Genomic DNA, 13,346 nt, shown 5'->3' on the forward strand with positions numbered 1-13,346 from the left:
ACGGGCCCAGCCGCTCCGCGGCACGTGGGATCCTCCCGGACCGGGGCGCGAACCCGGTTCCCCTGCATCGGCAGGCGGACGCGCAACCACTGCGCCACCAGGGAAGCCCCAAGGCAAATTGTTGAACTCTTATCTGCAAAATGGCACTAACGATACCCACCTTATAGGGTTAATGTGAAAAGTCATTAAAGAATAATGCATACAAAGTTATCCAACCCAAGAAAGACTTAATAAATATCCAACCCTCCTCCTTCAAGAGAGCCTATTCATAACTCTACCAAAAGTATAGATTCATAGGTCGATGAATTTAAACATACCCATCAGAATCCCTAACTTGTGGTAAGAATTACACCAGTGCAGCACCTTGACATAGTACCTGGCGCGGGATGGACCCTACATAAATGTTTATGGAACTCAGGTGAATTACTGTGTCCCATGTCCCTTGGCTAACTGTGGCGGCATGGGCTGGCCTGGGGTGGGGCTGGGGCCTTCTCCCACTCAGACAAGGGCTCTTTCCATTATCCTGTGTACTCCCGCAAGGTTAAGTCATCTACTTGCTGATAAACTTATATGCTTATTTAGAGCAGTACAAATTAATTTAAGGGTCATAATAAGGTGTTACCATAATTTGAGTTTTTCAGGTTTCTATGGCTAAGGAAGTCACTACTCTGTTAAAATACTTGGACATAAAATAAATTTTACAAGAAGCACAAGCTTTTTAACCCAGCTTAAATTAAGAAGCGTGTCCCTCCTTCTGTTTTGCCGAACTACCACAGGAACGTCATCTATGTGCGTGATTTCCTGAATGTAAACGGTGTAGGGATGCTTTTAGCACAGCAGTAACTTCAGAATGGTATAACCAGTTCAACGGTAAGCGGCAGACGCTAGTGGAAGAAAGAGTCGAGGGAAGTGGCAACGCCGGTCCATTCCTGGGAAACTCGAGGCTCAATACACATGAAGTAGAATACTATGCGCTGAACACACAAATGCAAGTACAACTGTATGTGGTGAGGTGAACTGTACATGAAGCAACTATTAAGACGAGTCCACGCACGACCTCTGGATGACAAGTAGAAAACAGGTTTTTAAATGTCTGAAAACCGCAACTTCAGTGCTTTTGCAATACCTGCCTTTAGGATTCATCACGTGAAGCAAACAGGCGTAACCCAACAGCACTCTTAGGGCCACACAACCATTCCACCCACAGGCTGGTCTCATAAACATCATCAAGGAAAAGCAGGCAAACCAGCGGAGAAGGCCTTCACCTGCTTTCTTCCAGACTGCAAACGCTGTACGGAGACGGCGGCGCGCAAGTAACCGACCCCAAATAAATAAAGGAATAGCTAGGCATTCTGACATCCCCAAAGGTCCTCCTTAACATTTACGGAGTCTCATCCCATGAAATACAGTTAGTCTGCACAGAACCCCGCGTCCCCTCCTACAAGGGGCAGCACTGGTCACCTCCTTCCATGAATGGACCCCTTTAAGCCAGCTTCACGGACCACCCCCCCCCAAAAACCAGTGACTCGATTGACTGCCACAACGTAGACTCCATTACCTCTGTTACGTTTCTAGAACGCGTGATTTGGGGGTGCACACTTGCTAGAAACAGAGCAAACAACACTTCAACACATTTCTCAGAGTCCTGCCATACTTGGATCCAAACTATTCCAAGGGAGGGGCCGAACATCACCAATCCTGGATGACACTCGTTCAAATCGCCCTCAAGAGGGGAATGAGTCCCCCTCGGCTGGTCGCCAGCAGCTCTTACCTTTCTGTCACGGGGGACCTGGGCGAGGGATCTGGTACCGGTCCAAGCTGAGGTGCTCCAGGCTCAGCTTCTCCTGCAGGAAGTGGCCCAGGTACCTCTGTAGCAGGTACCGACAGGGTCTTCCTGATGGACCCTTGAAAACGTCCAAGGCGTGACGGGGGCTGGCAACTGGGTCGGCGGGGCCTCCGGCCGGGGGTCCCGGCTCTGGCTCCAGGCCATGGCGTGGCCCAAGCCCGGGGAGGCCCCTCCATGCCCGCTCGGCGCGGCGCCAGCGCCTGGCGGTCTCCCAGGGCAACCCCGCCGCCTACGCCGCGCCCGATAGCACGAGGCCTGGCGGGAACCAGCCGCGGAGGAGTCCCCCTTGCCCCAAGCCCAGGGGCTGCTGAGGGGTTCGTAGTCCGCACAGAGAGCTTGTGAGAGAGCCTGCGGGGAAGCCGCAGGGCCCCAGGCCCGGCCTGAGGTGGACTGAGAAACTGTGTTTTCCATACGGTATATTCTAGGCAGTATTTCTTTTTTCTTTTTTTCTACCAGCAAAAGCAAGTTTATTCAGAAATAGCCAGAGAAGTTACCAACCTACTTTTCTGAACTATGGCTGATCCTAGTCAAATCCAGAACTTGCTTTTATAGGGAAGAGGGGGTAGCTGGGCAGGGCTGTAATAACAAAAGAGTTCATTGGTGGAAGCTGGGAGTCCAAAGTATAGAGGCTTCTCATTGGTTGGGCTACTACTAGGCAGTGTTTCTTACTCAACATCACAAATCTATATTCGGAAGCTCTGAATCCCTGCTACACTGAATCTCTGCTAGGGATATAAAGATATGAGTAATGAATCAATCCAAGTTCCTGTTTTCGAGAAGCTTGCAAACTTTTCATGAGGACAGGAAAAGAGCCACAATAAAAGAAGAAGGTAAGTGCCAGAAGAATTATGCAAAGAACTAAAAGCATTCAAAGAAGAGGGAGATTTTTTTTTCACGTGTGAGAGGTCGCTGGAGATAAGATTCAGCAAAGACTTCCAGGAGGGGGTGATGTTTGAGATTCATCCTGAAGATCTAACATTTCTATAGGCAGGACTGGGGAGAACATTCCAGGTGGAAAAAACCGCCACAACAGCACAAAGCTGTGATAGGGCTAGGAATGATTGCAAACTAGCACCGCAGGCTAGTGTTAATTTAGGCTACGTATGTCCGGTCAGAAACAAATCTAGACCGGGAGGCTGGACTTTGGAGCTAAGCAGGCCTGAGCTGGGACACTGGTGCCACCACTGGATAAATACCCAACTTAGGGAAAGTTATTTAACCTCCCTCAGCCTCGGTTTTCTCCCTTCTAAAATTAACCTAATCATACATTTACCAGGATCGTTTTGAGATGTCTCTTCTATAATGGGTGTTTAATAAATGGTAGGTATTATTACTTTGAAGAGGTCTTGAATACCAGGGTGAAGAGTTTATGTTTTCTTAGCCAGCTTATGGAAGGGTTTGCACAAGGTAACTACAGCTGGAATAATCTGCCCCCAATTTGTACGCTTGAGGGAAGCAGGGAAGAGAAGAGACTGGGAGAAAACTTAGGAGACTACTTGGTAATCAGCTAGTAGATCAGTAAGTAATCCTCAGCGTGATGCTACTTCATAGTCAATCAATAATATCAAAGTTTTATTTTTGAGTTTTCAAAATATACAGATCTTTTATTTTCTTCCCTTTCCCTCCTGCTGTTTTGCCATTGGGTTGTTATGCCAGCAGGCAAAAAGAAAAATCAGTGAAACTTCAGTCAGCCAGTGTCACCAGAAACAAAAGAGGAACTTAAATATCTGTGGTTACTGTGTGAATGTAAGCATCTTTGAAAGATTTGGTTGGAGCAGGCTGAAATTAACCACTTGAATTTAACATTTTATGTAGAATATATATGCCAATAATTCTTAACCTCCCTTTGTTCCACCGATACAGCTGAATCACTATAGCGTGGGAAGAACCTCTATACTATAAATAATTTTCTGTCAGTTAATTTAAAAAGGCAGTAGGGCAGGACTCATTCAAAGTCAGTGGTCATGTACCACTGACCAACCACATAGAACCTTGGACAAGTCATTTAATAATCCTGAACTGCAGATCACATATCTGTAATTTGGGGGAGGTAATTTATTTTTTGCCTCATTCTTAAGGTTGTTGTGAGGATTGAATGAGGTAATTGATATAAAAATGCTTATGTTTTATAAGCCACAAATGCAAAAGATTATCTGGACAAAACCTCCATCCACATAAATAAGGCACAATCATTATGAACTGTAGAAGAAGTTTTCCCACTTTTTTTCTTCCTTGCTCTCTGAAGATCTGCTTGATTTGTCTTTTTTTTTTTTTTTCCCAGTTGGCGAGCACTTTACTTTCATATGTTGACCACAGTTAACCTCTCATTTTGGGTGAGATTTCCAAAGTATGATTTCCAACTAAGTAGCCATTTTGTTTGTGTTGTTTGCCCTTCCCTGTGTTTTGGGATAAGTATAGGAGGGTTTGGCTTCAGACTTGAATTATCTCACTAAGGGCACTTTTGGAGGAGGAAAAGTTATTTTTCACTCACTTAATAAAACAACTTCTTGTACAGCAAACTCTGTCTCATTAAGGGCTGTGCTGGAGACTTCAGGGATGATTTAAGAGACAGAGTCAGCATCTTTATCTTGTGGCGTATTGAAAGATGTGTTAGTTCCCCTACGGAAGAATAAGGGAAATTGAAAATAAAATCTTTTTTCCCCCTTTTTGGTTAATTTTCAACAAAATGAAGCAGTTACTTCTGAAATATAGACACACAGATGAGAAAATGTGTGTAATTACTTAACAAGAAAGGGACTTGCATAATTAAACTGAAATTCAATGCATTTTAAGGAAAGGGAAAGCATCCCAGCTAAGTTTCTGGCAGATAATGATGAAGAAAAAAAATTGAAAACATTTGAGGCTCTGAAGTCACACTTCTGTTGATACATATGGCATTAATGGATTTTGAGCTCCTGGGCCTCCTGGTAAGCAGATGGTTTTATACTTGTGCTTAAACTAGAGGTTAGATGGCTTGGTGGAAAAAAGCAGTGACCTTTCATCTCAAGTTTAGTTCTGGACCTAATGATTTGTGTATTCAAACTTTTCAAACACATATTGTCACGCTTAACACCCTTTAAGATACTCGAACATTGACTGGGCCTGGTAAATAAATCGTAGTTGATCTTCAGAGAGATTTATTTTTCCCCTGGCTGAAGCCAAGTTTTATAACAGTTACCTCTCTTCTTCTGGGCAAAAAGTTAAATCAGGGAGTCAGTATCTCTCATTGGATTGTCTGTTCAAGTATACAAAGTAAAACAACTAAAAATATACACTAGTTTCTGTTAGGTTAACTAGAAAGGAGTATTCCTGAAAATAATTATGCTGCTGTGGAACTACAGTAATAAGCTCCCTGCTCCCCAAACCCACATTGAATTAGAAAAATACTGGTCCCATTCCAAATCCTAACTAATTTAATTTAAAACCGTATGTTTTATACAGTAATTGCCTGTTTTTTTAGTTAACTAACCATTGTACCATCAGCTTAGACATTTTATGAGTGGAGACAGCACTCCTAATTGATAAGCATGGCATGCTTATAAATGAAGTTAAAACAACAGTGAGGCTTTGGGAAACAAATGTTGCCGTTTGACTGCTTCCCAAAAGTAGCTTGTTTAGCAGAGACCCAAGAAAGTTGCAGATCTCTGCATTCAGGATTCATGACTGGAAACTGAAATGTACTTGAAAGTCAAGAAGGTGGATTGCTGCTTTTCCTTTTGGTCAGACAGAGGTGCTAGGAGCAAAATGAGGTGGGGTGTGGGGCATGGGCTAGAGCCTGGAGAATCACATCAATAAACACCTTCTCACCTGGGCTCCCTGAGTCCCAGGACGCCAAGACTCTTTCAACACCAAACACAGTTGTTGCCAGATAATTCCACAAGAAGAAGGAACTTTCACCTTCTTTACAGTTTGGTGATTACAAAGCACTTTGAAGAGAATATATGTGAGTATATAACACACTAATTGAGTGAATGATGTTATTTGGATCAAGAAATGATTGGATGGAAAACTGTCTATGATATCTTAAGAGGGAAAAGCAGGTTACAAAACAGCATGTACAGTACAATTCATTTTTTTGTGAAAAATAATTCTATAAATGTGCAACAGAAAGACTGCAGTGAGACATAGCAAACAAACAAGCAATGGGGTGTAGGGAATACAGATGATTTTCGTTTTCTTCTGACTTATCTATATTTTCACACAATAATGTTATGTTCAGAATAAGAAAATAGTTCTTTAAAAAGACTTTAGGGAAGGAAACATTCAAGTTACGAAAACATGGGGCAGGAATTATTACTTAGACTAGTAAATCTCTATACTTAAGGGAATAGAAAGTGATTAAAATACAGACATAAAGAACACAGTATTTATATTTCCTTTCACACCCTGGAACAATACATTTTTGAGAAGTGAGATATTTAGCTAGGTCAGGCTGTACACATTCGAGGAATCCTATATCATGATGTCTGTTAGCATTTAAGAAGCGTTAGTAACTGCAGAGTAATACACTAAACAAAACGTCTGGTGCATACAAATACCATCTTATATAAAGGTAACTTAGCTTTAAAAAGAAAAACCCGTCCTTGTCTCTCTGAAATAATTCAAGATTTGAATTGAGAAATACTGCTATTAATAGCACTAAAACACTGAGACCAAAAACCATCAGAACTTTAAGGATTAAAGAAAATTGTAACGTGAACTGATGGAGAAGATATTGGAAAACAGGCCCTCTCCCATGCTACTGGTGGAAATATGTTTTCACTACTCTAAAGGACAAGCTGGTAATAGTCTTCAGAAGTGTTAACATCATGGATATCTTTACAACCAGCATTTCCATTTCTAGGAACTTATCCTACAGACTGTATAAGAATGTGAACAAATCAATAAGGATGTTCATAGCAACATTGTTTATGACAGTGAGAAATTCACAATGTCGTAAATGCCCCATAGAAGAGCTTCCATGCTGAAGTCAATCATAGTAATCCATTAAATAGTATACTGTGCAGCCACTAAGAAGAGTTTGTGCCTGAGTGTATCTAATAAACACAAAGGTGAACAAAGGAAGCCTGACACAAAAGAGAATATACTATATGTCATTTATATCTAGTGAAAATGAGGCAAAAATCACTAATGGATAACTTTGGGAGTGCCTCATGACTGGAGATGGGCACAGAGCACAGAGTGCTTCTGGAGTTGGGTCAGTGTTCTTTTCTTGGTCTCAGACTGACACATGGGGGTGTTCACTTTGTGAATGTTCATCAAACTACACTGATGTTTGTTTACTTTTCTGCATGTCTGCTGTACTTCAATAATATTTATCAGAAGAAAGGTCGTAAGAAGTATTCATAACATAGAAAGAATTTCAGCATATATTTTTAATATTAAAATATTAAAAATCCTTTTCCATCTTAAAGGATTTTATAGAAAAATAAATGGATGGATGTTCACAAAGTGGCATTGGTAGACATCTCTGGGTAATAGGATGATAGGTTATTTTTATTTGTAATATTTGTATTTTAAATATTTTCTAAAATTGTCACAATTAGTTTTGTAAGAAGAAAAAGTCAAAATAATATCATTATAAAAATGAGAATGGTATATGTAAGTTTGTTAAAACAGAGAAAAAAGTTAATAAGAATGTGCTAATAGTAAGAGTAAAAGTTCACCAAGATCAGTTAGGATTAAATAACCTGGCATTTTACAAAGCTTTGATTCAAATATAGAACACTTTTCATTCTAATAGTACATAACATGTGGCTTTAAAATGAAGGAAGGTTGTTAAAATTCCAAAACAAATGTGTAATAACGGACTCTGCCCCACTAGTTTGCTAGGTGATGCAAGCAGTCTGGGCCTCAGTTGTCCTGCCTGTAGAATGGGTTTAATAATACCTTGCCTGCATCCTCCCAGAGGTATTTCGAGAATAACTGATATAAAAATATAGGAGTAGCTTTGAACTTTTCAGAGATGTTGATTCTAGGTATTATTACAAGGGCGGTTTATGAAAAAATACGAAATTTGATGCCACTTGAAAATTTTGTGAATCTTGTGAAACTATACCCTTAAGAAGCACTTGTACATTAAGAAGAGTTGGGATAACACTTTTCATTTTTTCAGACTTTTATACAAGAACATTTTTACAAAGAAAAATTGAGCAGAAAATAACTTTCTCTTCAGCTTGAGAAAAATGGAACAATTGTACAGATTCAGATTATTTTTGAAAATTGGATGATAGCACTAATCTATAATTCTTATGATCTACTGAATATTTCCCACTAGAGAGAGAGAAAGAAATGCGTCCTTTGCCGCAGCTCATGTTAGAATTGCATCTCCTCACTGTCAGTTGTCTTTCCTTTCAGATGCGTGGTCTTCTGGGATTGGTTAAAAAATACTGAAGAATTGACATTGAAAACAGCCTTAAACCTACAAATATTCCTCTCCATCAGCCACCTCCACCCCACCTACATTCTATGATCTTTTTCATTACCCTAGGAACTTGGTATTAATATGCATTTAATAGTTTACAACAAATGTTTTGAACTAGTACTCTTATTTTTCCAAAGAGTGTGTCCAAGGATTGTCCATACCCACTTTACCCAGAGGACAAAACCATATTCATGGCATTCATTCAATGCTGTGGCCCTTCGAAATGGACCTCACTGGATGGTCATCATAACCCCAACAAATATATCTCTAGCATTTCCTAGATCAGTGGTTCCAAAGTGTCCTTGGACCAATAACATGAGCGTCATCTGAGAACTTGCTAGACATGCAAATTACTGGGCCCCACTCTAGATCTACTGAATCAAAACTCTAGAGGTGCTGCCCAGCAATCAGTATTTTAATAAGCCCTCCAGGTGATTTTGATGCATGCAAAAGTTTGAGAACTACTGCCCTAGAGGGACCATAGGTGAGTTTTCTAGAAGCACAGTATGCTTCCTTAAGGGATCTATGAAAATTACCAGTATGCGTGAGCTTACTTTGAAAACAGCGTTGAAATCTCGACAATAGTCATCATAAAAAACATATGGTAGCACTAGCAGCTTCACTTTGCAGCCATTTGACCATTTTCAGGCCACCACTATGGTAAATTAGAAGGATTCCTAATTTACAGACAAGAAAATAAAATCAGATAAGGCAGGGGAAAGCACTCAGAAACTGGAGCTTTTTGCATCATCTGAAAGTTTCTCTAATGTTAATTGCAGTAGAGATGGTTGTTACATTGCCTTTCAAAGCCTTTCTCCATGGCAAAACTGAGACTGAAAACCAGAATACTGGTCTTGTTTCCACCAGTAAATCATCCTGGTCTTAAAGTAAGACTCAAATACAAGAAACCCCTGAAAAACAAGGGATCTGTACTGTGGAATCATCAGCACCTGTTCAATTTCTAAGCCTAACCACATCCATCTATGTAAGAGAGATTTGGTATTATGACCATACAGGGTCCGTTTCAATGGACCACTGCATTGAATGAATGCTGTGGATATGGTTTTGTCCTCTGGGCAAAGTGGATATGGACAAACAATCCTTGGATACCCTGTTTGGAAAAATAAAAGCAGGAGTTCAAAACACAGTTCATTGTAAACTATTAAATGCATATTTTTTATAATTTTATTTACTTATTTTTGGCTGTGTTGGGTCTTTGTTGCTGCACGCAGGCTTTCTCTAGTTGTGGCGAGCGGGGGCTACTCTTCCTTGCGGTGAGTGGGCTTCTCATTGCAGTGGCTTCTCTTGTTGCGGAGCACGGGCTCTAGGCGCGTGGGCTTCAGTAGTCGTGGCTCGCGGGCTCTAGAGTGCAGGCTCAGTAGTTGTGGCGCACAGGCTTAGTTGCTCCGCGGCATGTGGCATCTTCCCGGACCAGGGATCGAACCCGTGTCCCCTGCTTGGCAGGCAGATTCTTATCCACTGCGCCACCAGGGAAGCCCTTAAATGTATATTAACACCAACTCCCTAGGGTAATGAAAGGCCTCTTCTCTAAGGTAAAGTCAGTTTACATATTACAAGACTGCTCTTTTTCTTACAAAGAAAGTATAAGGTAAAAGCAGGAAAGAGAGAACAGGAGCAACACTATTATTACTATTGAAAATTTTTTATATCTCTTCACCAACTTTAACTTACGAGTTCATTTCATATAAAGGTTCTGATGCCCTAGAGGCCCCCTCCCAATATGGTGGATTTGATTATCTACATATGTAAACACAATTGTGTAAACTGAGCAATAGGAGAGGCTCTAAAAGGATTAATCCACTACTGTGACTTTATAAACAATTTGTGAACAAAATTATTATCTTTAATTTTGGTTAAGAATCAGAATGGTAACTGTTTTCTTGACAAAAAAATATACAGAGGTAACAGCTTTATATTTTTAATGCTGAATTAATTCCAGAAAGTCACATATAGAAGTAAGGCTCTGGGACAGTTACTTAATTGCTCTAAACCTCAGTTTTATTGCCTGTAAGAAGGTGTAACAGGTGGTTGTGAGAATAAATGAGTTAATTCATGTGAATTGCTTAGGACCGTGCCTAGCACTTAGCAAGCACACAGAATGTTAGCTAAATTATTATTTTTGTAACTGCAAATGTTACTCTGTTTTCAGGTTAAATTAACTACGGAATGCTGAAGTCAATACAAACAGACCAACTAATATTGAACAGATTAGTAACAGAAAAGTTTTCAAGATAATGGATATTGTTGCCTTATCCAAAGCTACTACCATTTACTCAAGGAATTCAGATCATAACATGTGTAGTCCCTTAATCATCATACTTTGAAAACAACCAACCTAGCTAAGTTTCTGATGTGGAATTTGATTTAACCTATTATAAAAACAGAAACTATTCTTAGGCCCTCCGAATAATAATTGTTAATTCACAGACACTTATAGGTCGTATTTAAAACAGAAAAGCTGGGGCAGGATTAATCTGTAGAGTACTCGGCCTTCATCCAGTTGGCCCCTGATGTAGAGAACTCTTGCTGGTCTGGGAGACATGCATCAGGAGGACAATGGTCTTGGGCAGAGCAGTGTCAAAATCAGTTTTTCCGTGGCTTCCCTGGTGGCGCCGTGGTTGAGCGTCCGCCTGCCGATGCAGGGGACGCGGGTTCGTGCCCCGGTCCGGGAGGATCCCACATGCCGCGGAGCGGCTGGGCCCGTGAGCCATGGCCGCCGAGCCTGCGCGTCCGGGGCCTGTGCTCTGCAACGGGAGAGGCCACAACAGCGAGAGGCCCGCGTACCGCAAAAAAAAAAAAACACCCAAAAAACAAACCAAAAATCTGTTTTTCCTAATTCAGTGTAATTCTGTAATCAGGTCCCTGTTACTGAAACAGTGCACAGATATATTTCAGTTTGGGTAGTCTTAAAATGCACACATCAAAAAGGAAAACAAAAGGAAGGAAAGAGGTCCCCCTTTTAATGGCTTGTCTCAGCTGATCCTTATAATAATGTTGAAGTATATTGCGTGTGTGTGTATGTGTGCATGTATAGTTTTATAGGTGGAAAAACTGAAGCACAGAGAGTTTAGAGTCAGGGAGGGGTTAGAAACCGTACTGAGAACTCACGGAAAGTCTTGAAAATAAGATCATGCCCTTTAGAATGCAAAATGCTCAGTGCGTGGAACAATTTTACGTTACACAGGCAATAAAGTGTTCTTTCTTTTCTTTCCTTCTCCTTTCTTCCTCTCTCCTTCCCTCCCTCCCTCCCTCTTTCTTTCTCCCCTCCTTCCATTCCCCCTCTCTCGTTTTCTTTCTTTTTTAAATAGATGATAAGCCAAACTTTAAAACCTACTATTCAGAGCTCCTTGCTGGCATATAACACATTGGTGTAGAAAATTAATGAATAGAAATCTCAGATAAATAGAGGGGAATGACCAGAAGGGGAGCTCTCACATAGCAAGAGCAGAGCTCAACTGGAAGAACAGTCTCCTCTTTCCTGGCAAGGACTTAGCCAATGAAAACCCATGACCTCTTTGTTTATTACAGCCCTCCCAACTTCCTTTTCCTCTCTATGAAAAGAGTTCTTCCCTTGACTTGTAAGGACTTGGCATGTGTCTCAACATGATTGCAGACCCTGAAATAGAATTCTTTGCTGATCCCACATGAACCCAGTTTTGCTGGAGAATAACTGACAATCTATTTGTTTGGGGTCAGCATTGGTGTCTAGACTTAACTTTACTTTTCACTTGTAGAAAGGCCTTAAGGTAATATACACTTCTGAACTTTGAACACTGAGGTAAACACCTTGGCCTCGGCATATTCTAACTTGAAGTCCATGTTCATGGATCCAAGTTATGGCTTTTCTGTCTTCCTGACTGGGCACTGAATTATTTGTGCCTATCTCAAAGTATTAATGTGAGAGTCCAATAATTAGGTGGGAAGGAAAACACTCTAAATTGCAAATTACTGGATAAATGTTAATTTCTGTTGTTATACTTTACAACCTTGAATTCTCAGTAAGTAATACTAGTTAATCTCCAAAAGAGAAACCTTGTAAAGGTGCTGTTATGTAGACCTTTGGTATGTCAGATGTTACACAATTTCAGTCATCTCTATTTATCAGCAATACACATTCAGTAAAAATACCACACGAGTGCTATACATCCTTCTGTGTAATTACCAAGCAAATATGTATTCAGCCTGTCAGAAGCCTAATATAGTCTCAGCCTTAGTTGTAGCCTAAAACTAACGATGGTAACTATAAACAGTGACAGATTGGATTGGCAGTCCCTGTACAGTCTCAATTTGCAATTTTGTGTTTGGCAGAACTCATAGATTTTATTACCAACAATATATTTCAGTCCAAAGGAAAAATGGAAGCATTCTGAGCCATTTTTAAGGGCTGTCTCACAAAATACACACTGTAATTACCGAACTGTAGAGAACAATTCCTGATGTGGCATGGTGAAGGCTGTTGTTTCTGTTTGGGCCATTATTATTTTAAAGACAGGGAGTGTGTATAATACTACATCTTTCAAAAGGGACCAACGTGAAAGCTTTGGGTTTGTATGTAGCCAAAATGCCTAATCCCATTCAGAATGAATGATAGACAACCCAAGAAAGAAATTCTATTTTAAGGAGTGACTCAAGTGGCAAATGTTTAACCAAGGTGTAGTTTTGATTTGAAACATGGTTTGAGGAAATAGTGATAGAAGAAAACTGAAGATAAGAAAAATCACAGTGGACTTATTTTCAGTTTTTCAATTTTAAACTCTGTAATAAATAGTTAAAAACTTTTACTTGAACTATGGAAATGTACAAATTTACTCTTCCATATTTTAATCATACAAGCTATAAATTTGTGAGTTATTAAAACATCACTAGTTTCATCTTCATTTTTTATTTTCTGATAGGATTATAGTGATATTCAAGAATTAGTTCAGGGCTTCCCTGGTGGTGCAGTGGTTGAGGGTCTGCCTGCCGATGCAGGGGACGCGGGTTCGTGCCCCGGTCCGGGAAGATCCCACATGCCGCGGAGCGGCTGGGCCCGTGAGCCATGGCCGCTGAGCCTGC

The 13,346-nt window shown here is 40.6% G+C and overlaps 1 long non-coding RNA gene across 1 annotated transcript in view; it reads left to right on the forward strand.

Annotated features, from left to right (window-relative positions):
* The first annotated feature begins 2,564 nt into the window (after positions 1-2,564).
* LOC102990304 (uncharacterized) overlaps positions 2,565-13,346 on the forward strand; it is a 36,097-nt gene continuing 25,315 nt past the window's right edge. Inside the window, exon 1 of the long non-coding RNA XR_448308.4 lies at positions 2,565-2,676. This is a non-coding gene — a long non-coding RNA (uncharacterized lncRNA). The remainder of the gene's footprint in view (positions 2,677-13,346) is intronic.

This window comes from Physeter macrocephalus, chromosome 1, assembly GCF_002837175.3.
Source record: "Physeter macrocephalus isolate SW-GA chromosome 1, ASM283717v5, whole genome shotgun sequence".
NCBI lineage: Eukaryota > Metazoa > Chordata > Mammalia > Artiodactyla > Physeteridae > Physeter > Physeter macrocephalus.